The sequence below is a fragment of the Camelus ferus genome, chromosome 23 (assembly GCF_009834535.1).
Source record: "Camelus ferus isolate YT-003-E chromosome 23, BCGSAC_Cfer_1.0, whole genome shotgun sequence".
NCBI classification, from domain to species: Eukaryota; Metazoa; Chordata; class Mammalia; order Artiodactyla; family Camelidae; genus Camelus; species Camelus ferus.
In genome coordinates, this window is record NC_045718.1 from 16,491,535 (window position 1) to 16,516,846 (window position 25,312).

Below are 25,312 nucleotides of genomic sequence, written 5' to 3' on the forward strand. Positions count from 1 at the left end.
TGGTGGAGCAGAAAATACCTTGCTTTGCTTTAAATCCCAGTTTGCCTTAGAGTGTCCATCTGCAGTGTGGGGACTGCATGCCTTCCAGGGTCCTTGGGTTTAATGCCCACAGAGAACAGAACCTGTGGGGTGGGGTGGGATGGGGTGGGGTGGGGGGCACTCCTCCCCTCTAGGGGACCTTCCCAGGGCCTTCTAGATTTACAGCAGCCCTTTTCTCCTCCCCTTCCACTCTGGGATTCTCATGTCCATTTCCCACACCCCTCACCCCGTCAAAGTGAGGTGAAAAAGCCATGAGCTTTCTGTCTGCCCTGCTTTTCATCACCTTCCCAAGGCGGCCGCAAGTGTACTCCCAGTCCCTTTCAACCCCTTCTATGTGGGTGTTAGACTGAGCGTTTAACTTCTCCTTCTTTATGAAAATGCATATTAGCTTTTCAGAGACTTAATCTCCTAATGATTTGTGTATGTTGGTTAAAAGGAAAAGCCATCATCCCTGCCTAGTATACTCGAACGTTCCCTTTGGTACACTGATGGCAGGATTTCAAAAGCGAAGGACCATTTAATTTAATTTTGCAGATGGCAGGAGGTACTGTAGGAAGCTTGGTCACAATGTGCCCCCTCCCTGGAGAGTGGCTTCAGTGAATTCAGGTTGCCTGAGGGGCTTCGATATGAGGAATCTACCTCTCTGCCTTCTTTCTGCCTCTCCTTCATCATAAAATCTGTTTTTGGAGGGAGGAACAGGGAGTGTAAGGAAAATCGCCTGGGTTGAAAAGCCAGTGACTGATGTGAGACTGCCCTTTGCAGCGATCAGCTCTGGACATATGGATTACAACCAGCTACAGATTAACCTGTTCCCTCTTTAATTGTTTTATGGCCTCATCCTTCTGAAATTGCCCCCCTGTGGCCTGAAATCCTGTCTGGGGTTTTCCTTAGGCTGGGGACTGTGCTTGCTGGTGAGAAGTAAGTCTCGCCCTCTCCAGGGCACTAGCTCCTCAGTGACATGGATGAGAAGACCAGTGGGGATTCTCCTTATTTTATTTTTTGGGTGACATCTTCACACAGAGAAGCAGACTCAGGATCCTGAATTGTTACTGCACAGCAGCTGGATGTTTGCTGCTGAGTCCTGTTAAACTTCAGGGTTGGAAATCCAAGCTGTTGGCTTTTAGGCCAGCCCCCAAAATGTTCACGTATCACCCCTGGGGCCAGTGGACACACTCAGGGTCTTGGTTTTCACAGTCTGGCCATTGGATAAATTTCATTTCAGATCTTGCCCAAATGAGGGGAGGTTGTTGTTCTTTATGTTTTAGGGCCATGCTGCTCTCTAAAGAAGTCTGCATTAGATGCGCATACATATATTTCTTCATAAATCATTCTAGAGGGAGCAATAGGCATTCAGAGATTTGACAAAAACATCTTCCTAAAACTTCTGTTTGTTCTTTCTCAGGTAAAGGTAGATAGAAATAGCTCATGGATAAGTTTTAAACTTTTAAAATTTCCTGTTTTTTTGGTAGACATCTCTTCTTTCTTTGCTCTTTTCTCCTTTTGTGGTGGCTGTCATTCCCACCTGCAGAAAATTTATTATTCTGTAAAAACCAAGAGGATCTGACAGTATTAATTTTATACTATTGGTTTGACCATTACCCTTTAGTGTAAATAAACATTATATTTCAGTCATTCATCTCCATCTGTGACTCGAAGGCTCTGTTCTGTGTTAGCCATCACCAAGTGGGTGAGAAGTTAGTTTTATTCTATGCTATAGATTTATACATTCCTTTATTGATTTACTCATCTTTTCATTCAACAGATAGTTCATTGATCATCTGTCAGGTACCAGATACTACTCTAGGTGCTTTGTTTATATCAGTTAATAAAACAAAGATCTCTGTGGGTTAACGTTCCAGTGGGGGAAGAGGGAAATAAACAATAAACATGGTGGAGATGTAAATTACTTAGTATTTAGACGGTGATAAGTACTATAAAGAGGATCAGGATAGTGAGGTCAGGTTGCATTTTAAAATGGGGAGGGTGGGGAGCTTTTAGGTGAGGTCTTATAAAGTAGGTCACATTTGTAGTGCACAGATTTGAAGGAGGGGAGGGTGCAAGTGGATACTGGGGGAAGAGCCTTCTAGGCAGGGGAAACAGCCAGTGCAAAGGCCCTGGGGCAGGGGTCTGAGGTTCAAGTGTGGTTGTGTAACTGAGGAATAGCAAGGAGGCCTCTGTGACTAAAGCAGAGTGTCTGGTGGGGATAAGAGAGGAGTAGGAGATGAGGTCAGAGAGGAGGTGGTAGGGTCTGTAGGGGAAGGCAATGTCTGATCATGATATGCCATATGGACTGCTGGCTTTTACTCTGTAAATATCCATGCATATATCTCTGTCTCTACATCTACATCTATATCTGCATCACACTAGGCACCATCAGATCTTACAGTTTCCATTTCTCCCATCTTCTTAACTCGAGAAGATCTCTCTTTAGGAATGGGGGTGGGAGGGAGGTTGATTGTGAGGGAAGATGTAGAGAAACTTGTGCCAAAGCCTTAGATAGAGACCTGGCACCTGGGCTTTTTGAGATGTGGTACATTCGTAAGATTCCTCCTACCCACCCTTCTCTGGCACACAGAATAGGAAATCCACATATATCTCTTAACCCAGCTTCTCCCCTTTTTCTGCTTCAAGAGTCTCAAATAAGATTTTTGGCCTATTTGGCATAATTTTGGCCAGTTTCTCAAGGTGTTTCCCCACTGTTAGCCCTGTTGCTCCAGAGAGCATCCTGAAACACTCTTCTATACCACCTACCTGATTCTTTCTAATTCTGGAAAGGAACTTTCCAACAGCGTTTAAGTGAAGAAATAGACATGAAAGCCCTTTGAAACTCAAACTCTAGGAAGACATGGGCAGGAAGCATCACTCTCTTCCTTATCCACCTTCATACCCAGAAAAGCACAGCCAGGGGGTCACTGCCGAGACGTTTCATTAGGGGCAGGAGTTCTCTCTCTTGGCCAAGCTGGATATTGGGCATATCTGGGTCCAGACTAGCCCTGACCTTTTTACCAAGTCCTTGTGTTTCTTTGTGCTAAGAAGTCCAGGGGTGGTGTGGTTTTCCACAGGAGAATATGGAATGGTTTACTCTAGATGAGAATTTCATCTTAGGGACCTGATTTTCTATTTGTTTTGTATTTAAGTGCCATTGTATTACTGTCTAAAGTCCCCAGATGGATTTTGAAAACACTGACCAGAACCCTGTCCATAGCCAGTGTTTTTTGACTGCAGATTGTGACCCCTTTGCCAAACAGGTCACAAAACCAATTTTGTTGCCCACTCAGCAGATTTTTGAAAATATAAATAGAATAAGATTTAAAAAAAAAAAGGATAGACAATATCAAAGTGCATTGGATGTAGAAAGAGTAAATACTGTTGCTTCAAACTTTTAGTGTGTATACTGGGTCACAGTGTAACATGTATTGCTCATTACAGGTCATGGTCAGAAAAAGTTCAATGCTATCTTAGACTGTCCAAAAATTGTATTTGCTTATTATAGGACTGGTGAGGATAGAGGAGAAGTGAGTGCCTTGGAGGATTATGTCTCTCTGAGATAAAAGTAGAAGTTGGAGTTTTTAGTTAGAAAAACAACCAGATTGGGTTTGTTACTCTTCTATGAAGGTAGAAGTTACTGTGCCAGAGCATTGTGCTGTTCAGGTCAACAGGAACTAAGCTGGTTGTTTCCTCTCTGCACAAAGAGTTGTGCAATTTCCAGTGGGAACTCCCTCTGGAGGTGGAGAGGGAAGGGGAAGGAAGAGTGAGAAGGAGGCAGTTAGGCAGAAATCTTCATTCTGCGTCCAGCTGACCCAGGATCTGCACGTAGTTAACTCTGAGGCTTTGCTGGAATCTGCCAAACATTCATTGTTGAAAACAGGGGAAGCACAACTCATTTCCATTGATTTCAGTTCAACATTTATGCCAGCTCTGCACAAGGTGCTGGGATGTAACAATGAATAAGACATGGTCTTGGATTCACAATGCTCCTAGCCTGGCTGGGAAGATAGATGTAAATTGCTAATTACAGTACATTGTGCTGAATGTCATAGTAGACAGTGTATATGAAATGCTCTGGAATGGAGCTTATGAATTAGAGGAACCATGCTCTCAGCCTTTTATTCTGAGAAACATACCTTTTAATAATAAAGAACCGAAACAGGGGTTTCTTTTCTAAAAGTTGGGGAAGTCAGTCTGTTGAAAAGGAAAATGAAATTTCTAAGGGATTTGGGTTCATCCAGGCAGGCTATTGTGTTATTTCATGTCTTTTATTTTTAAAGATAAATTTTGACATAATCCTTGCCCAGAAAGTCTGGAGACACATAAAATAATTTAAAGTGATTCTCTATAATGTCCTTTAAAAATACTGACAAACAAAACAATAGGAACTTGAGGGGTTTTCTCTGATGGAACCCACAACACATTGCTTTTACTTTCTCTTTCATCTTTAAAATCAGTAATAACGTTTGGGGACATGTAAAATCATGACTACTTCAACAAAAGAAGTAGCAGTGCAAGTTACAGATCTGGATTGTTTGAGACGTGGCCTTCAAAAGGTGTGAGGTGGGTAGGCCGAGAAGTACTTCTCAGTTTCTCAGATGAAGAAAGTGAAACCCAGAGACCCAAGTCTCCTGACTCATGGCACATACCCTGCTGCTGCCTTTAATGTCTGAACGATGGTGCTGATCACTCGCAAGATCAGAGCGGGTGGTCGGGTTTTTGCTAGTATTTGGAAGCGTCAGACTTTTTGTGTTTTGTGCAGTTATTTGCATTTTGCTTCATTTGGAATGTTCAGGTTGAGGGAGTCATTATCAGAAGAGTCTTGAAACCCTTGAGCCCTCTGAAAATAAAAAGTCTCACATTTCCCTTCTACTTTTGCTCTCTGTTGGAGTGGAGCACTTTCTGTCATTAAAAACACTGTAGTTTGCTTATCTAATTTCTCCTCTGTGTGATAATGGCTTCCCATTGTTTTTGGGAAAAATTCCATTCTTCTTCATACTATTTGCAGTGCTCTCCAGGGCTTGACCCCTACCTCTCTTCTTTTTAATCAGTTTCATCTTTTTTTCACCCTCTCACTTAAACTTTATGCTTCAGCTACTCTGAATTTCTTAGATTATGTCAATTCCTAGCATGTGGCTTCCTCTCTCTTGCCTCTGGGCCTTTGAACATGCTGTTTCCTCTGAACTGGAGTACTTTCCCTGCCGTCATCCTCTGGCTCACTCTGATTTTCCAAGCCCTCTGGGAGCCCCTCGTGGAGCTCCTAGACCAGGTTAGGCTGATCTACTGTGTGTTCCCACAGCACCCTCTTTCCCTCTGATTCTGGGCTCATCACACTGCAATTACTTTATAGTCTTTCTCTGGTACATTGGCTTCCTTGGGAAGGTAGGCCCAGGGTCAAGAAAAAAGTTGGTTAAAATTACTAGAGTCTGATCAAAAAGACTGATATTAGACTGGCATTTTGCAACATTTTAAGATTTGTGAACCTTTCAGAGCAGTATAATTTTGTAGTGTAATGTAGTAGTATAAAAGAACCCCCTCAGAAATTTAAAAAAATAATGTCAGTTTTATAAACTGTGATAAGGAATTTAGGTAAAATGTTTTCTTTTACATCACATTTTTAAAATTATAGGGTACAGTTTATTCTAACAGCGACTTAAAATTTCATAGTCCTCCGTTGTAAATATAAAGATAATTTTTCTTTTCTCATTTAACAAATGATGCACTATTTATTTAAATAAATTATGAGAGCATGTGATTTGTCAAAATAAAATTAAAAATAAAATATTGTGCTTAATTTGGGAGCAACTTCATTAAAATGTAGTTGGAAATTTGATGACTTGCTAACATAGTTTTTTAAAAAAAGACAAACCTGATTTCTAGACCTAATGTTTGGAATTTTTGTATTTTGCACTCTAAAAATGTAATTTTAATGTTTCTTCTTAAATGTAATTTTAATTTTAAAATGTAATTTTATAAGTTTAATTTCTAAATAGTGAGATACCACAGATGGTTTTAGCTACATATCTTCCAGGGAATAACACATTGTAAGTATGGAATGGTTTTCTTCCAACAATTAAAAAGCCAGAGAGTTATGGTTATTCCTATGTCTGTGTCTTTAACATTGGATTAATCAGATTGAATCAGATGCATGTTACATAGTGAACTGGTAAAGATCATCTTGGTCTGAACTGGATGGCTTTATACTGTTCTTATGCTTCTAACTGACAACTGTACTTCATCATAGTGTTCTTAGGCTTGTTGTTTTTAACTTAGAGTCTGCTATGGTTATAAATTTTATGATATGTGGCAAAGAATTAAAACACTGAAAAACTATAGAATGTGCAAAATCACCTTGGCCTAAGTGGAGGCTGCGGGGAGAATGGGGAGTTGGTATTTAATGCTTGTAGAGTTTCAGTTGGGAAAGATGAGAAAGTTCTGGAGGGAGATGGTGGTGATGGTTGCACAACAGTGTGAGTGTACTTAATGCCACAGAACTGTACACTTAAATATGGTTCAAATGGTAAATTTTGTATTGTGTATATTTTACCACAGTAAAAAATCACCTCTGCCTAGTTAATGATGTTTGACTCGTGGCCACTAAACATTGTACACACTCCTGTGATATACAGAGGTTCTAAGTTATCCAGTGGTAAAGGGAAAATTGGGAAAACCATTAGATGATTGATTTTTTAAAAAATGAAGTAGCTGCCATGACTGCCGTGAGTCATGCAAAGACCCTGGAAGACGTGTCAACTGTTTGGGATCCACAGTCTCCTGCTGGGTCGACAGCCTTAGAAAACATAGGTGGAAGTATTAGAGACCAGGGTTTGAATCCTGTTCAGGATACATAACTATTACAGTGTGTCCCATGATGCCAGGTCACCAGTCCATGTTTCCAGAGTGAACAGGCTATTGCTGCTTCCTTCCTCATCCTGAAAAGAGCAGAAGATGCAGGTAACACTGGAGATGAGGATGTGAAGGAGAGACATTGAACCATGACCTTGCTTTGTGTGCCGCTCATGCCTTGGATTTGCCATTGGGCCTCGCTCATCAGCGACAAGGGGAAGGTCCTGTGCTCTCCACTTTCCCCGGGGCCACTTGCTGAATGACACTGCTGGGTGTTGCTGCGGGTGGGTTGGAGGGACAGGGACAGGAATTTTCCTGGTGGCTTGTGTGTCACTGGGGCTCACAGGGGCCCTTTTAAATCTTCTCACTGCCCTCTGTGAGTCTGTGACCCTGGTTATTACATATTCAGACGTGTCAGCTTATTTGAAAGTGACACTTTTATTTTCTATTTAATTATTACCGAAGACCACCACCCTTTTTTGTTTGTGGGATGCTAACAGACTCTGACATCTAGCTTATGGCAGCAGTATTGAAAAAATATTATAGTGGGAAGGGATAGTTAGGAAAACCTTGCCAGTTTTCTTCAGACTTGGGAAACTTGTCTTTGCGCTCTTTGGCCAGCCCTGGGCAGTTAAAACTTTTGTTCTAGTAAAGTTTCCTCCTAAAGTTTCATTAATTATGAAAAATGCCCTGTGGGCATTACACTCTAAATTCTTTTGTGTCTATCATAAATAATGGGGCAAAAACACTTGTCAAAATATAGCAGAGCTGATTAGATAATGCATCTCTCCTTTTGGTTTTTGTTTTAATTTTTAAAGGAATAGCTATTGCTTTCTTACAAAATAAGAATGCTCATTAAAAAAATCCAAGCAAAACTGAAAAGTGAAGAGGTCAGCAATAAACTGTCCATTTCCATTACACCATAAGAGCTCTATGTTCATTCATTCAATGAGTATTCATTGAATGCCTACTATGTGTTAGGGACTGGGGTACCAGAGGTCAGTAGTGAACAAAAGCAAAGTCCCTGCTATGGTGGGGCTTATGTTCTGGTGGGAGGATAAGATGATAAACAAATACCTCAATAGATTTATAAGTGTCATAAAGAAAAATAAAATGGGATAAGGGCATGGAGAGTGTCAAAGTCTCTTTCAAATGGAGTGGCCACAAAGGTTGCTCTGAGAAGGCAACATTTGGGCAAAGAATTGAGTAAAGTGAGGGAGCTAACCATGTGAATGTGGGTGAAAGTGTGCTTCAAGACTAAGGAAAGCATGTGCAAAGGCCCTGAGGCGGGAGCATGCTTGGCATGTTCTGTGAACGGAGAGGCCAATGTGGCTGGAGACCAGTGAGTAAGGTGAACATAGCAAGAGAGACTGGAGAGATAGCAGGGGCTTGGCCATGTAAGGCTTTAGAAAGCCTTCAGCCTTTTTCTCCAGTGTGAAGCTGCTGGAGGATGATAGGCAGGGAATAGATTACAGGGGAATAAAGGTGGAAGCAGCAGGAACAGTTAGGAAGCTACCTCAGTAACTCAGAACAAAGTGATGCTGAGTCAGACTGAGCTGGGAATGGTAGAGGGTATAAGAAGTAGTTTGATTCTGGTTGAATTTGGAAGGTAGAGCTAACAGATTTTGCTTGTGAGTTAGATTGGAAGTCTGAGAGAGAGGAGAATCAATAGTAACTCTTCAGTTTTTTTGGCCTGGCAGGTCAATGGTGGTGCCATTACTGAGACAGGGAACGTAGGGATCAGGGTGAGTATCAAGAACTCAGGTTTGGGCATGTTGGGTTCTAAGTGCCTGTTAGCCATCCAAGAGGAAATCTTAAGTCACTTATAGGAGGCAGGGGTTCAGGGTCAGGGTCAGATCCAGACTGGAGATACAGATTTGGCGATCACCAGGCACAGAACCGGAAGAGATTTACTAAGAAGCAAGTAGAGATGGAAAAGAGGTCCTAGCCTGAGCCCTGGGGTGTCAGCAGTTGGAGGCTGGGAGAGAGGACGAAGGTCGAGTGTAGGAGATGGAGAATGTGTGTCCAGGGCATATCAGGAGAGGGTGGTGTCCTGGGACCAAGGAGTGAGCCCCTCTGTCCAGTCCCAGTGGTGGTGGAGTAAGCCCATTCCTGAGAATTGGCTGTGTTTGGTGATGTGGAGGTTAACTGCAGCCCACCACGAGAGTAGAAAAAGCAAGAGCTAGGTTACAGTGGGCTCAAGAGAAGAAGGGAAGAGAGAAAATAGAGGCAGGGAGTATGAACAACCATTCTGAGTTTTATTATAAAGAGAAGGCAAGATGAAAAAGTAGCTGGGGAAGAAGGGGGCGATCAAGGAAACCCTGTTGATTTTTAAATAAGATGAGGGGACATAGAGCATGTTTGTTTCCTTATGGGAGTGATCCAGTAGAGAGGGGGAAATGATGACACAGAATATAAGCATGTATTTTAGGAGCAAAGGCCTTGAGTGAGAAAGAAGGGGTGGGTTCTATTGTGCAGGTGGAAGGATGAACCTAGGATAGGCGCTAAGACAGAGAAGATGGGGAGAGAAGGTGGGCGCAGTGGATTTGGTGCCAGGCATGTGGCCTTTCTCTTCCAGTGTTAACATTCAGCACACAGATACAAAAGAGTGGCTGGGGAGAGCAACATAGTTTTATAAGAATGGCATTATGCCATATGTGCTTTAAAAATACAATCAGTTGCATTTAATTTCACTTGAATTTAATAAAAGAAAAAGAAACTGAAGTGAAAGTTAAGAAACTGGTGAACTTCAGATAAATATTTCTTCTCCACTACAGATCATAGTCCCATAAGTTCTCTTTAAGGTTAAGAAAATGATTATGAAAATTGTTAGGAGGCTGAAGTCATTGCTAATATTTTTAACTACATTTTTAGCTAAATCTTCACTTGTTGGCAGACTGGCTGATTCCTGCCTGGAAGGACTAGGTTATGCATAGTCTTACCCTTCCCGGTACCTCTTTCCCATCTCCCAGTTTTTGTAGTTTATCTGGATTTTTTCCCTCAGAAATGTTTCCAACATTTATATTCTGACCTGCCTGCTCCCATTTTGGGGATCTTGGTGCTATATTTACCATGAGTTTTGTTTTTTTTTTTAACCACAACTTCTTTGTTCCTGTGGTTTCGGTTTTGATTGATCTACTGGGTGCAGGATTTCTGTTTCTCAGGAGGGGCTCACGGGTCTATGTAGGCTCTCAAGTTGGCGGATGTCTGAGCCTTTTTCACACTTGAGTGGTGACTCAGCTTGTCATAATATTCTTGGATCACAGCTGTTCTCCCTTAGAATCTTTTTAGGATGTGGCTCTTCAGGCCTCCAATGTTGCTATGGAGAAATCTGAGACTCCTTGGTTTTCTCCCCAGTTTTGTTAGAAATTGTGCTTTTTCTCCATTGATTCATTTTTTGTTTTGTTTTGTTTTGAGATGCACTGCATTTTTTTTTTCTATTTTAATGAAGTATAGTTGATTTACAATGTTGTGTTATTTCTGGTGTATAGCATAGTGATTCATACACACACACACACACACATTCCTTTTCATATTCTTTTTCACTATAGGCTATTATAAGGTATTAAATATAGTTCCCTGTGCTATACAGTAGGAGCTTGTTGTTCATCTATTTTGTATACAGTACTTAGTATCGACAAATCCGGAGCTCCCAAATTATCCCTCCCCACCCCTTTCCCTCCTGGTAACCATAAGTTTGTTTTCTATGTCTGTGAGTCTGCCTCTGTTTTATAAATAAGTTCATTTGTGTCCTTTTTTTTAATTTTAAGATTTAAGTATAAGTGATATCATATGGCATTTTTCTTTCTCTTTCTGGGTTACTTCACTTAGTATGATGCTCTCCAGTTCCATCCATGTTGCTGCAAACGACATTATTTTATTCTTTTTTATGGCTGAGTAGTATTCCATTGTATGTATATGTATATATGTGTGTGTATGTGTGTGTATATATATATATATATATATATATATACCACAACTTCTTTATCTAGTCATCTGTCAGTGGACATTTAGGTTGCTTCCATGACTTGGCTATTGTAAATAGTATTGCTATGAATATTGGGGTGTGTGTATCTTATTAAGTTAGCATTTCCTAGAGATATATAACCAGGAGTGGGATTGCTGGATCATAGGGTAAGTTTTTTAAGTAATCTCCATACTGTTTTCCATAAAGGTTGCACCAAACTATGTTTGTACCAACAGTGTAGGAGGGTTCCCTTTTCTCCACACTCTCTTCAGCATTTATTGTTTGTAGACTTTTTAATGACCATTCTGACTGGTGTGAGGTGATACCTCATTATAGTTTTGATTTGCATTTTTCTGGTAATTAGCCATATTGAGTGTTTTTTTTTTCTTCATGTGCCTACTGGCCATTTTTATGTCTCCATTCTCCATTTACTTTTAAATAATTCTTTCTTTCTCTTTGAAGTTCAAAAATTTAAACAGCATATGTCTTGATGTTGATTATTTTATGTACATTTCCTGGTATATAGTATCCCTTTTCTAGCTACAGATTCAGCTTTTCCTTCTTTTTAAGGAAATCACTCTGTATTATATCTCTGGGTATTTTTTCTACTTTGTTGATCTTCTTTGCCTTTACTATGAGTCTTTTTAAGCCTTTTTAAAAATATGCCATTAATTCGATTCTTGAAAACCTTTAATTACAAAAAATGTCAAACATATACAAAAGAAGAGAGAATAGTGTTATGAACTTCCACATACCCATCACCCTGCTTCAAAAATCCTCAGTTCATGACCAGTCTTGTTTTATCTGTACCCCCCACGCACTCCCACTCCCCTTCATCACTTTGAAGCAAATACCAGACATTATTCATCCTTGAGTATTTCAGTATTTATCTCTAAGAGATAAGAACTCCTTTTTTTTTCTAACTTAACCATTAATGTTTCATCTATTCTGTTTAGAATCCATTTATTAAATATCTAATGACCTTGCTTTGTTGTGTTAGATCAGCAGTTTCTCTGCTCTGAGGGTGCAGTGACTACAGTTGCTGGACCTCAAAATCAAGAAGACAAAACTGAGAGGACAGGCCAGGGGATTCTCCCTGATGCAGAATGGTGGCACCCTGGATTGGGCAACAGTGACAGGAGCTGCACAGACAGGAAGTAGCCTTTGGTTCCTTGGTGTTCTCTAAATTTCTAGCATTCACATGAACTGTGGATGGAATAGGAGGGAACGTATGGTTTCTTTTCTAGCAAGAAGTGAAACTTAAGCCCTTTCTGACTTAATAATAAACATGAAGAAGGAGCTGAGTGGTTTGAAGACTGTCCTAATTCTGCCTTTGGTGGCCATGTGGTTTATTCTAGGGCTTTTTAAATCTATAGGACAAGACCTTCTACTAGGTCATGAAATCAAATTAGTGGACCGCAACAAGCATTTTAAAACATGTAAAAAATATCAGAGTTTATGGCATATGTATTGTTTCATGAAACTTCTGTTTCATGTGTGAATGTGTTGGCTTGTAAAAGTTAGGAAGCCACTAATTTATTCTCTTCAATTCCTGTCACTTTCTATATCTTCTTGTCTAGAAAGTTAAAGGATCAAAGAGCCTATAGGACAAATTTGAATTACGTATTTAACAAAAACTTATATAGTATTTACAACGTACCGGAAACTATTCTGATTACAAATATTAACTTGTAAAAACTCAAAGAGGTAGGTACTATTATGAATGAACTTTTACACATGGAGACATTGAGGCACAGAGAAGTTAAGTAATTTGCCCAGGATCACACAGCTAGTAAGTGGTAGAGCCCACTTTGAACCCAGGTGGTTTGTTTCCAGTTGTAGGCAGCTTGTTTTCCTGTTATAGTCAGGCATGTCGTATAAGATCAGTAGTGATCACAGGTGCTATTTATTAAATACTTTCTGTGTGCCAAGCAAGCTTATAGGAAATTGAGTGGTAACTCAGATTTTGCTGTACTCCTTCTTCAGTTGATAGCATCTCTAGGTGAGCATGAACTGTTTGCTATATTTCCTTCAAGATGAAATTATAAAGGTGTTTCCCTACTCCACCCCAACACAAATACTTAAACATTCAGAGTTAAGGCAGTGAGAATGAGGGCTTTTGTCTGAAAAGTCGAGGAAATTCAGGGATCTCTTTTGTTAACCAGTCAGTATTGCCAGCCTAGAAATACAGGATTCCAGTATGAAAGACAACCAAATGGGCCTGTATCTCAGCCTAGTTAAAAAAAAAATGTAGGAGAATGGTTTAGAGCACTGATTTTAGAATTAAACACATCAAGGTTCAAATCCTGTCGTGATCTGTAACTATCTGGGTGACCTCAGGCAATTAATGGATCCCTCTGAACCTCGGTGGTCCCCATCTGTGAAGTGGGAGGAATAGTGGTTGAATTTTAATGGAATTTTACGAGATGCCCATAATATAGTAAACACTTTATATATATTATCTCTTTACTCTTCACAGTCCACTAGGGTAGCTGCTGTAACAAGCTCCATTTTATAGATAAGGAAACAGACTTAGAGGGATTACATGTCTTACTCAGGGACACAGAGCTAGCATGTGGCAGAGCTAGAATTAAAGCCAGGTCTTTGTGAATCCAAAGTCTGTGCTCTTAACCACTCTGCTTTATTGCAAACTTATCCCACTGGGATGTTTTGAGGATTAAATGAGGTAGTGTACCTTTACACTTGAATGGTGACTCAACTTTCTATGCGTCACATAGAAAGTATTTATAAATGGCATTTGTGATCACTATTGATTGTATATGACGTACCTGCTCATAATTTTTGTAGAGACCATTTACCTTCCCATAGAAAACAAACTGTAGTCAACTGAATCAGTTCTTATAAGCAGCTAGTCACTTCACAAATAATATTGAGCTCTTGAAAAATAATTAAAGATATACATTACTATCTATAAAATAGATAAACAACAAAGACCTACTGTATAGCACAGGGAACTATATTCAATTTCCTGCAGTAAGCAGAAATGGAAAAGAAACTGAAAAAAAGAGTATGTATGTATATGTATAACTGAATCGCTTTGCTGTACAACTGAAACTAACATTGTAAATCAACTACACTTCAATAAAGAATAAGAATGAAAAATAGGGGAGGAGGGTACAGCTCATGGTAGATTATGTGCTTAGCATGTATGAGGTCATGGGTTCAATCCTCAGTATCTCCATTTAAAAAATTATAACAAATAAATAAATAGACCTAATTAGATTCCCTCCCCCCAAAATTTTTAAAAGAATAAAAAAAATTAAACAAACAAAAATAGTTAGGTATTGTCAGGGCTCTACTAAGCAGATACTTTATTGGAATAAGTTTCATCAAGGAAGGGACAGTCTATCCAGCATCTAGAACAGTGCCTGGCACATGTATCTTAGTCTGGATTCCCTAGAAAACAGAGTTAGAGGCAAAAGCCTACCTTTATTTGTGAGAACCATCACAGGGAGGAAGGAACAAGGATAAAAGGGAAGTGAGAAAGGGAGGGAGGCAGAGATGTAAGGGACTGCTTATAGGCTGGCCACAGCTTCACGAGAGACTGATTGTTTGGTCCTGTGGGGCATCTTCAGAGAAAATATATTACAGCTACTACATCTGTGAACAGTCCACTGGGGGAAGAAGGGAGAAGATTTCGGCTCCCATCTCCTATTAATCAGGGGTTGACATCATGGAGCTTTGACTCCTCTGTGCTTCTTCATGGCATGGCTGGTGGCTGAGCAGGGCCCTCCAAATCTCACATCTCAGCAGCAAGAGGGAAACCCTGGGGTGGGACTTGACAGGCATGCAGCACAGGTACCAAGCCAGGTGTTGTCCGGCTGGCCCACCACCAATATGAAGGACTAGAACAGCCATTGCAACTGGTCCAGCCTATCAGCGTGATGCATGGCAGGCTCTCAATAATGAGAGACTCCTAATTGTCAAAATTAACAAACTCTTTGCCCTGCTATCTTCTTTAAGTGATTTGCAGTTATTGACACCTTTGTACATTTCTTTTCATTCTCAGCCTACTTTCCTATCTCCTCTTTTGCATGCCACCTAGAGGTGTCCCCAGGCTTAGGTCCACTTCTCTTTCGTTCTACATGCTCTCTATGGGCAGCTGCATTCACTTCCATGGCTAACTTCATACTCCTGTCTACTTGCTGATGGCTTCCAGATGTCTCTTTCCCGACTTGACCTCTCCTGAGAATTCCAGACTGGAGAACAAAATTGCATTTTCCACCAGGAAGTTCCACAGACACTTCAAAAGCCAAGTGCATCTCTTGATCCTGTGTAACCATCTTTGTCCCTTTTCTCAACAACTAACAGGTGCTTGGTCCATGCTTGTGGTACTAAACCTGAAACAATGTGCCAATACTCTATGCCAAGCTGGGTACTGCACAAAATAAAATAAATCCTCCAGAACCAGCTCTCTAGGAATTTAGGGTCAGGATTTTAATATTGATCTGTTTTTTTTTTTTTCCCCCTTTCAGTTGTGCTGGAGCCTTAAGTAACATACAGTCTACCATTGTCCATTACTATAGTAGACTTGTTTACATTAACATTTAAACCTTCAACCTTTTTTGGGAGTTGATTGGTAGGGAATTCCTCGGATCTTTGACTCTCCTTGTGCTGTCCTTTGCTTTTCAAGACTCTCCCCTTGCTTTGTCCACTGTTTACAGATCCCTTTGGAACTGCATATCTGATCTGCTCATCAGGCAGGCAGACCCTCTCTTGCTTTTCTCCACCCTCCTCTTTCTCTCCACAGTCTTTTGTTTTTTAATCTTTTTTTTAATTCTTATTTTTTTATTGAAGTGTAGTCGATTTACAATATTAGTTTCAGGCATACAGCAAAGCAATTCAGTTATACATATACATAGATACATACATATATTTTTTTCAGTTTCTTTTCCATTATGGCTCATTAGAAGAAATTGAATATAGTTCCCTGTGCTATACAGTAGGACCTTGTTATTATCTATTTTATATATAGTAATGTGTATCTGTTACTCCCAGACTCGTAAGCTATTCCATCCCCCAACCTTACCCCCTGGTGACCACACTTTGTTTTCTGTGTCCGTGAGTCTGTTTCTGGTTTGTAAATAAAATTTATCTTTTTGGTTTTTTTTTAGATTCCACATATAAGTGACATCATATGATATTTGTCTTTCTCTGTCTGACTTACTTCACTTAGTATGCTAGTCTCTAGGTCCATCTATGTTGCTACAAATGGCAATATTTCATTCTTTTTATGGCTGAGTAATACTCCATTGTGGATAGATAGATAGATGATATATATTTATCTCACAACTTTTTTTTTTAGTTCTCCATACCCTCCTGAGTAAAATACGCTCACACAGCCTCCTGAACTTAATCTGCTCATTTCTGCTTTCTCACCTTTGCTCTAATAATCACAGCCCTCCTCCCTCTATCACTCTTACATCCTCCCCAGTTAAAGGCCTGAAAACTAATGCAGGCCCACCCTGGTTTATACTGATCCCCTCTCTGAGTGTGGTCTGGGGCCATTATTTTGACACTTAGCACGCACAATCAGATACACTTGAGTACATTAGCATTTAGTTCCCCCTTTTTCCAATTGGATTATAAGCTCCTTGAGAGCAAGACAATGTCTTATATTTTCTCGTGTGTGCCAATGATTTGTTGAGGGACAGATCAGACCTTTGTACAGAGATGGTGTGAGACAAACATTTGCTGGATTTGTTGGCCGGTTATTGTGGTCCTTGGAACTTGACTTCCACTTGGCCTTTAGCAGTGAATCAGGGGCATCAGACTAGGTGACATTTCCCAGAGGAGCTGTTGGTCATCTCATTCCAAATCTTTAGTTTGTAGTACAAGTTAATTCTAGACTTTGTACCTCAGGAATTCTGTTTCTTAAACGTCTTGGGCAAGGCCTAGGAGTGAAAATTACTACTTTGGCATTTGACGTGGTAGTTTGGGAGCCTTTTGTCTTTGACTTTCTATTAAGTCATTTGAAAGAACCCAGGCGGCCTGCCAAGAGCAATCCCAATGATTAAAGTTCATTGAGATATTCTTGTTCCCACTCTCCTGCCTCATTGGCTTTATGAGGTGGCTTTCTGTGTCTTCACTTGGGGGCTGGAAAGTTAATGAATGGATGTCCTTTGGAAATTCTTAAGGCCCTTTTTCTCCTCCTCTTTCCCCCTGATTGATTTCTCTTTGTCTCCAAAGCTGCATGCATTGTTTTTAGGTAATGTGGGGTTAATGCAAGGGGAGGAAAGTTTCTTTCTTTCATAACTTTGGGACAATCTGCTGCACGGGGCAGACAGTTTCAAAGACAGTCAAACTTAAAGTTTGGCAGAGAGAACTGTGGTAAAAGGAAAGCCAGAGAGGCCAGCACTCCAGTTGCCACCATCACCACCCCCTTCCTCCCAGCAAGATAATGGTCTTACCTTTGAACCCAGTGATCTCTCTTACTTGTCCAGTTTGCTCCCTACTGTATTGGGAGAGAGAGTTTGGAATCCCTAGCTTTGGGATCACTGTCTCTAAAGTATGTATTATTACGAACGATTTGTGTCAGTATGTGTAGGGGTTTTCCACTCATGGACTTCTCCTACTCATTTTGACCTCTGTACCATTCCGCCTGGATTGCTCACTAATGCTCACTCCATCTCTGAGTTGAGAAGGCCTAGGAATCCAGCCAGCAGACCTCCTCCACTCTGATCTTCCTTCTGCTCTGTTTTCATCATGATACAAGCTGTCACCAGCTCCATTTCTGGCCTCTTGAAATCCAAACTACTCTGTTAGCCTTTGGAGCTGCTCCTCCCTAGACACCCTTATCTCTGACCCGGCCCTCACGTCCCCCTTTGTTCTGGCCAGACCATCCTCCTCACAACCTCACAAAGAGGTCACCATGCTCAGATATTCCCATCCCTTGGCTTACGTTTCCTCTTCGTCTGAAATACTGTCTCCTCACCCTTCCATTTACTGAAAATTTACCAAAATCCTCAGAATACTAGTCCAAACTTCTCTTTCCTCCTGTGTTCTCTTTCTTTTTATCCCCCCCTTCTTTCCTTCCTTCCACAAATTTGGAAGCCTACTATATGCCAGGTATTGTTCTGGGTCTAGGAGTATGTTGGTGAACCAACCGAACAGTTTCTTCCTCTCAAGGAGTTTAGTCTTTCTCAAGAAGCCTTACTTTAATAATGTTAGTCCCATTGCGCTGAGTCTTAAAGACTTTTACTTGTATTTATTCTGAATTTCATGTACTTACAGTATATAATAACTTAAACATTTTATATAGCATTGAATTATGTATCTTGCATAATTATGGAAATAAATTATGGAAATAATTATATAGTTTTTGAAAATGTATTATATATTTTGATCACATTTTCACAAGATTGTAAGTTCCCTGAGAACAGGGACTTTCATGCTTCTGAATTCTTCAGAATCCCCCACTTTATCCTCTAGGATTTCCTTGTTTGCAAGGGACCAAAAACCCAATGCAAACTATTTTAAACAGAAGCTGAATGAGCTAGTTTGTGTGACGGAAAGGGCCAGGAATAGAACCGGCATCTAGCCATGACTTAATTCAGGGGCTCAAGTTTCCTTTTCCTATCTCTCAGTTCCACTTCCTCCAGGTCGGCCTTCCACTTGCGGTAGCAAGATGGTGGCATCGTCTTGGTCTTGGACTGCTATTGTCCTCAGGTCTTGTAGCTCCCAAGCAAGATGGGGAGGGCAGAGGTGGAATCTGCTTTATCAAAAGCACATGGACTGAGAGTGGGGGAGAATATGGATACAAGGAAGGCAAAACAATAAGTATCTCACATCCACATATTCTGGAAGCTTGGTAACTATTTGTTGGTTGTTGTTTGGATTAACTCATGTCTGTTTCTATGTTGTATTCAGTAGGGTAAAGTGATGAGGAAAAAAGGCCATCGTCACACTCATTGAGGGAGATTATTTGCTGTTTTCTGATTTAGTAAGGGTAGTTTGATGGCCTTTTCTTGGCATCCTGACTACTCAGGGATGAATAGTAATGTCAGTCACTGGAAGATGACTTCAGTGGATTGAGGTGTAGCAAGTGAAATGAGATGAAATGTGTCTCCCTTCTCTCTGCTCTCACTGTGTGCCTGCCTCGTTTATTTATATTATTATTTCACCTTGTTTGCTATAGGCTTTTTACTTGTTTCTTCCTGACTACTCTGCTGACTTTGACGGAGGACTTCTGTCTTTGTACTCTCAGAGCACCTGGAAGGTGCTCAAATAAATATTTGCAATAAGAGTAAGAAAGAACTTTGGCGTAGGAACCCAGTGACCTGGCTTCCAGGCCCTAGATCTGCAGGTAAATAGCTGTGTGAGCTCCAGCAATTCCCTTCCCTCCCCCGGTTTTCGTTCTCACATCTGTCCACTAAAAAATTTTAAATGCCCTCCCGTTACTGTGTTTGTAGAAATTAAACCTGCAGGTAAAGAGCAAGACTTGGCAAAGCATTCCAGCATTTTGTCTCCGGGGGAACAGTTTTGAGAGGAGCTGATTACTGTTGTGATAAGAGGTCTTGGTAAGAGATACGGAGGGGAGAGGCTGGTGAAAGCCTCAATTGTCTTCTTATGTAACACTTGCTGGAAAGGTACTAGGAATTACTATCCCTGAGATGGCTGAGGTGACATCATGTGTTTGTGAAAGGCTAAAAGCAGGTGAAGCAGATTTTGTGCAAAAAAAGACTGGCAGTCAGGCCCAGCTCCCCATGGGGAACACGGGCTGATCTCATGCTTCAAGGGCTCTGAACAGACCCTGTGGGAGTGGCAGTGCTGGTCCGCCAGCTGCCAGCACATCAAGGAGAAGGGAAGGACGTGCCTGTGTCCCTCTCCTGGAAGATGGCATCTTTCTCCCGGTCTGCCTTCTCACCCTTATTTTCTCCTCAGAAATGTGGGATTCATAGGAGGGGGTTCTGTATGCCTTAATCAGATGAATTTTGAAAGAAAAAGAAAGAGGTTAATATGTTTGCATCAGAAGCACACAGAATCCTCAGGACTGCTGACGGGTGAATTCCCTGGCTGTTGTCTGAAGTGAGGACAGTTTTCAGAGGACTGCGTCACCTGCATTGGCAGCTGTTAGATAATTTAGAGTCTACGTGATTGTCGCGGTGGCAGGGCCCTGATTGTTATTGTTATGATTGACATCCTATTAGGTCTGGTTTTTCTTTGAATTTCATCCATTTTGTGACCCTTCGAGCATCTTTCTAAAAGGGAAATGAGCCTCCCTGTAACTCCCAGGACAGGTGTAGTTAGGATCTCAGCCTTGGCCAAGTATGAGCAAGGAGTCCACATGGCCTCAGGGATGCTTTTCTGGGCGTGTCTGCTGATCCTGGCTATGAACTCATGCATAAAAGACATTCCTTGCCAGGTTTTGATCTGACACCCTTCGGAAATGATGGAATGGTGATCTGCCAGTGGAGTTCAATGTCGTGGCCAAGCTTGCTGTCCTAAGGGACAGTGTCCAAGATTTGCTTTAAGAATATTCAATGCAGAACTGAAATTTAGCCCATGCAAGTGGAGAAACGGAGACGAAGGAATCCTTCCTCCTTTTGGTGCCTCTTTATTGGGCTATTTTCCCCTTAGCTGGCAGGATGGTATTCAGCGGGACATGCTGCTTTGGTGGGGGTTCAGTGTTTTTAATGAGATATAATTCACATACCATAAAATTTACCCTTTTGAAGGGTATAATTCAGTGGGGTGTTTTTGGGTTTTTTTTTTTTTTCAGTATATTCACAAGATTGTGTAACCATCGATTCCATCTAGTTCCAGAATGGTGGGGTTAAATTTTGACTTGAATCTTTGAAAGAAATGCTTATCAAAGGTCAACTCTGATTCTCTTGTTGAACTTGTTCTAAAATTTTGGTCCCTTTTGCAAGGGAAGCTGCAGTTTTTATTCAAGGGTCATTTAAAAAAAAACACAATAGAGAAAGCGTCAAAGGACCTTGAAGTTTTCTTAGGCTGGTTACCTGACATCTTTTGCCTGTAACTGATGATTTTTAAATCTTTGGTCTTTTTTTTTTTTTTTTTTTTTTTATTCCTAGAGGTGAGATGGCTAGCTTATAGGGCTTATCACAAATACCATGGCTGTGTTTTAATAAATAATATTTAAAGCAAAAGCAATAAGACTGCTTTCTTTTCTTTCCGCTTCTTATTAAACCATGCTACATTAGGGGAGGGTTTGGGCTTTTTTTGTCCTCTGTCACCATCGCCTAGGACAGGGTCTGTATGTCATCCAGTAGGGGCTCAGTTAAGATTTACTGAATGAATGGGCTGTGTTAGGTGCCATGGGGAGGTCATTTTTGGCATGTATCACCCCAGTTCATGGTGACCTTTGTACTTGGGCTTTCTGGATGGCCATGGAATTCATTTACAGCTCTGAGATGTAGCTGCTTCTAGAAAGTGAGAGAACTCGGCTCCTTCCAGTGTAGTTCCAGGGAAAGAACCCACCAAGACCCCATCATCTCCAGCTCCCAGGAACTCTCCTCTAACCGTAAGTTGGATTTGCAGTCCACGTATGTGTGTGCATACTGGCCTAAGCACAAGATGGAACTGTGAGGAATTCCTCCATGTTTTGATAAATTGCTCCTTTCTTCTTTCTGCCCTTGTAGTTTCTTGGTAGGCCAGGGTGCAGAGGGGCCTCCAGCCTGGGCACATGGCCCAGGCGTGCTGCCAGTCAGTGGCTCATTGTTTCCTGCCCCTTATGAGGATGGACAGAAGACTGGGACTGGCACAGCTGCCTTCTTGGGGACCATTGTTTGTCTTTGCAGCAGTGGCAGCAAAAGCCTAAAGCAGCACATTTTGCCCTGGACAGAGCAGCCATTCTGTCTGGGAGCTGCAGGCCTGGGGATGGGGGTGGTTGGCGCCTCCCTTAAGAGTCTGTGCACAGACTCTGAGGGTGGGAGCCAGGGTGGCTTCTCCTTGCAGGCGGGTTGCCTCGGAGGGGAGATGCTCAGGGGTGCCGCATCACACATTAACCACAGTGGCAGGTGGAGTCTATTAGCAGAAACTCCTTTTCCTGGATTGGAGTGGGGATACCACAGTCTCACTTCCTTCAGAGCTGCCCTGTAGAGTAGATCTAGGAAGCAGGAAGGGATCCAGCCCAGTTGGGGACTAGTCAAAACATGGGCTAGTTAGTGAGTCACTGGGCTACGCCAGACTTGACCCTGGGGTCTGAGTCATCGCCTCAGCTGGAAGGTGGGGAAGGGGACTCTCCAGGGGTGGGAGCCTGAGACACAGTGATTTCCCCAGAAGTACCTCAGTGACTCCAGATTCTTGTTCTGTTTCTCTCGTTTCCCTGCCGCACTGTCAACCTCTGACAAGTCAAGGCAAACCTTCATTTGGCTTCAGCCCCACTTGCACCTAATTGTGTGACATTTTGGTAAATTACGTAACGAGTCATACTTCAGTTTCTCATCTCTGGGCCATCAGGATAATTGGGGAAGCTTTATGGACATATTGTTAAGATTAAATGAGGTAATGTATCTAAAGGCCCATCAGGGGTGTTCAGTAAACACCAGCTCTCTTTCCTTCGGTGGCCCAGAGGGGATGCCTGAGGATGAGGTGCACTTTGGGTAACAGGACCCACTCACTGAGGCACTGGAGGAGGTCAGGGTGGAATTCCATGCTGGCTGGATGCACCTCGGGGCTTCTTAGATTGATACATGTGTCTTAAAGGCCTGCTATGAAGGGCTTGTTCCTCGGACAGGACAACCATGGAGTGGTCTACCTCTGGGACTTCATGGGTGTCATGGAAATTTGCTTAGCCCACTCTTTTTTCGGCAAAAGTGGGCATCACCCGTTCTGCTGTGTTCTTTCTGCTCCCCCGGTTAGAGAGATTATTGAGGCAAAGTCTTAAATGAATTACAGGTAACTCAGAGAGGGCTGACAGCCTCATTGCCTATCCACATCCTCTCGCACATCTGTTACTAACTGGGTACCTGGAAAGCCTTTTTACCTTAAGATGCCCTGATTCTTATTTAATGGACAAGTTGTAAGTCATGTCAATGAGCACTGTGAAGTTCCTCTCCACCCAGTCTGCCCACTCCGTGGCTACCACCGCCAGCTACTAGTTCTACCTGTCAAAGATGGAAGAGGGACAGCTGCCCAAGAAATAGTCGCTATAGGGCTGTTGCCTTTAAGAGTCCCAGAAATCCCTGGCAAGAACCAGATGCCTGACATGCCCTCTGCAGATCTCTCCCCTCAATACCCTTGTAATCAGACTCCAAAAAAAACACAGAACAAGAGAGCTTTGATGAGTGATGAGGTAGGCGGCTTTTCTGAGCAGCCTTCTGTCTGCTTGAAACAATCCTCTGGTGCTCAGTTTCAGTTCAGGTGAGGTTACTGCAGGCCTGGTTGGCATTGGTGGTTGGCACAGGGGAGGTGTGGGGGCGGGGGACAGAAGGTGAGAACTGCACTTACAGATCACCTGAGATCACCCATAAGGGACCAGATACTTGTGCTCCATCCTTATACCTGTAAAAATAGAAGCAAAAATGAAGATGGGGAGAGATTATGGGCCCCCAGCTTCTCCAAGGCAAATCTCAATGCACCATTTGCCCATTGTTTCATAAAAGGAGTGGTTGGCAGACATCGTAGGTCTGTTTCTGAGTTTATTTGTGTGTGTGTGTGTGTGTTTTTAATTGAAGTATAGTTAATTTACCATGTTTCAGGTGGACAGCAAAGTGATTAAGTCATATATATATATATATATATGACTATATAAAACATAACATGTTATCTTTCAGATTATTTTCCATTATATGTTATTACAAGATACTGAATATAGTTCCCTGTGCTATAAGTCGTCCTTGTTGTTTTATTTCATATATAATAGTGTGTCTGTTAATTCCAAATTCCCAATTTATTTCCGCCCCCCCTCCCATTTCTCATTTGGTAACTGTATGTTTGTTTTCTGTGTCTGTGAGCCTATTTCTGTTTTGTAAATAAGTTTATTTGTGTCATTTTTAGATTCCACATATAAGTGATATCCTCTGATATTTGTCTTTTACTGTCTGATTTATTTCACTTTGTATGATAATCTCTGGTTCCACCCATACTGCTGCAAATGGCATTGTTTCACTCCTTTTTATTTCATATCCTTTTATATACCACATATATATATATACCACATCTTTATCCAGTCATCTGTCAGTGACCATTTAGGTCCATTGCTTCCATATCTTGGCTATCATAAATAGTGCTGCTATGAACATTGGGGTACATGTATCTTTTTTCTTTTTACTTTGCAAGGAAAGAATATATATTTTTGCAAACATTTACACACCTTATTATATACCAGGCTACACCTGTTGGCTACTTCAATAAGAGAGGTGAATGTATCTTTTTGAATTAGAGTTTTTGTCTTTTCCGGTGCCCAGGAGTGGGACTGCAGGATGATATAGTAACTCTATTTTTAGTTTTTTAAGGAGCCTCCATACTATTCTCCATAGTGGCTACATAGCTTCATTTCTCGATTTGCCTTTGCTTTAATTGCAGCTCAGATGCAAACTCTAGATTCCGCACCCCCCATCCCATGCATTACAGAGCATAGGCGGAAACCCCACAGCTCTACTATTGGGGAATGGATTTGGAGCATATGTAAGGAGAGGCATAATAATACAGATACTCTTCTTCTGTGGAATTGGAGTCACAATCACAGCCTAAGGCATTGGAGCTGAGCAGGCTTGCGGGGTGGGGAGAAAAGGGGTGAAAGAAATGACTCCATTGTGACTCAGATGGGGATCGGGACGTCATTTCAGCGGGATATGCACTGCAAGCCTTCTCTGAGCTGAACAGCAGTCTGGCTCTGGCAGCTGTTTCCTGCGGGTGCCAGGTCTCTTGTCAGTAACTGATGCAGTATTGCATTTGCGGCAGATCTGGTTGTATCTGGAGCTTCCATTGCTGCAGTTCCACAGAGGGGGTTTGCTAGCCCTGTAGGAGGATTCTGGCTAGCCAGAAATCTGCCAAGCTAGCGCTCAACCAGAAATAGTTCTAGCTTTGACACAGCAGAGGCTCTGAGCATCAGTGAGGATGAAACAACAGAGATTTAAGTGCTGTTTGTTGGTGAAAATGTCAACTTCTTGAAGACTGATTTCCATTCGGTGGTACTGGAAACTGTGGAATCTGACTGACAGTGAATGGTTTGCTCGCCTAGAAATCCGGGTGCTTGTTTCGTTTTTGATTTGCCATTATTTATTTGCCCTTGAGTATGGCTCTTTCTGTCTCCCTTAAAATATCCTGACCCCTCACCCTGCTTCATAAAGATGCAGAAAAACAGTTTGAAATCATGGGAGAAAGTATAAAAAGTAGGGAGTTTGGGTCCTAAAGTCAAGCTTCCTGGGTTTGAATCCCAGCTCCACCACCTACTAGCTTGGCTTCTTTAAGGGTCAGTTTTCTCATCTTTAAAACAAGGATGAAAGCATTACCTACCTACCTGAAAGATGGTTGGGAGGCTGT

General features: G+C 41.6%; 1 protein-coding gene across 9 annotated transcripts in view; it reads left to right on the forward strand.

The window, feature by feature from the left end:
- Nucleotides 1–25,312, forward strand: part of SRGAP2 (SLIT-ROBO Rho GTPase activating protein 2) — a 233,413-nt gene that overhangs the window by 65,149 nt on the left and 142,952 nt on the right. The gene's annotated exons all lie outside the window — the stretch shown is intronic.